A 1,417-nucleotide genomic window follows, 5' to 3' on the forward strand; every position below is an offset into this window, starting at 1 on the left:
TGATGTAACGTAAACAGTGGTGTGTTGAACACGATGTTGTCCGCATGAGCTCTCAGAGAAGCCCATTGTTTGCTTTCTTATTGATATTTATTCCAAGCTTCACAAACATTTATTTTTCTTTTCCACTCTTTTCTTTCATCTGTAAGTAATACGGTGGATTGTGTATACAGTACATGTTGATGCTAATAGGACCTCTGACACACCCACAAAACAACTAACATGCCTCGGGCGGGCTTGTGTCTCTAGTATCATATCAACTTAATGTGTCGACAAATGATGCAACAACTAGTTAGCAATACTACAGTAATAGAATGTATTAGAATGTTTTAGACAAACAAAATGTAATTGGAATGTTTTACAACACTGTGCAAGCTAATGTTAGGCTCATGACAGCAGAAGCAAAATGATATCTCAAAGGTAGGGCATGGGTTTGTCAATTAGCTAAGGTTCTGTAAGTCCCGAGGGGTCTACCCATCACAACACCTGAACAGGCGCATGCACAACATGTAAACAAGGCATTGTCAGTTCCCTTTGAGAAGCTTCACCTTCAAAAAGTTCACGATGCACATTGACACTATCCTCATCCCCTGATCATGTAAAGGTTTTTGGTGGTATTTCATGAGTATCTCTTCATGCGCAAAATGTCAGATTTAATTATGTAAGATAAGAATGCAGAAAGGAAACGAGGAGTTTTCTGGCATTACAGTATGATGGTTTATTTGGAAAAGCCTTGCCAGTCTTGTGATGCGACTTCATTGATTTGATAAATCCTTCAACATTGATTTAAAAATTGATGCATAAGCAACACTGGTATTGATTACAGTTTTCAACTGCTTACACACTAAATATTTGCTTGTCACATCATTATCAAAACATGTCTTTCAAACACCGTTACCCCACACACAATCTGCAAAACCATGTTCTTATTCTCAGTGTTTGACTCAACTTTCAATATCCTAAAACACCTTTTGCAAAACACCACACAATTGTATACCTAACATACAAATATCTAACAGTAACTAGTTGATTTAAAAAAAAAAAAAAATAGCAGCAAAACTGCCCAATGCATGGTTTCAATATGGCTAGAATGTTTGTATTTTGTGGGAGCAATAGTGGGTTTTGTGCGTAGTTTTGAAAATGTGTGTAAACAGTCGTAAAAAAAAAAAAAAAGTGTATTCGTTCTGACAGTATATGATAGTAAAGCTGTTACTGTTATCTTGGTGTGTCTATTTGGCCAAGGCTTCTAGGGCTGTATTACATAGACAGTGTGTGTGTGTGTGTGTGTGTGTGTGTGTGTGCGTGTCATGCCTCCATAAGAAAGGGTTTACATTTCAACTATCTATGAGAGTGTGCAGCTGTTCTCTGACACATTGTGAGGGCTTGATCAAATGGTGAGAGGGTCTGCAGCATTGTGAGT

Source organism: Sardina pilchardus, chromosome 7 (genome assembly GCF_963854185.1).
Source record: "Sardina pilchardus chromosome 7, fSarPil1.1, whole genome shotgun sequence".
Classification (NCBI taxonomy): domain Eukaryota; kingdom Metazoa; phylum Chordata; class Actinopteri; order Clupeiformes; family Clupeidae; genus Sardina; species Sardina pilchardus.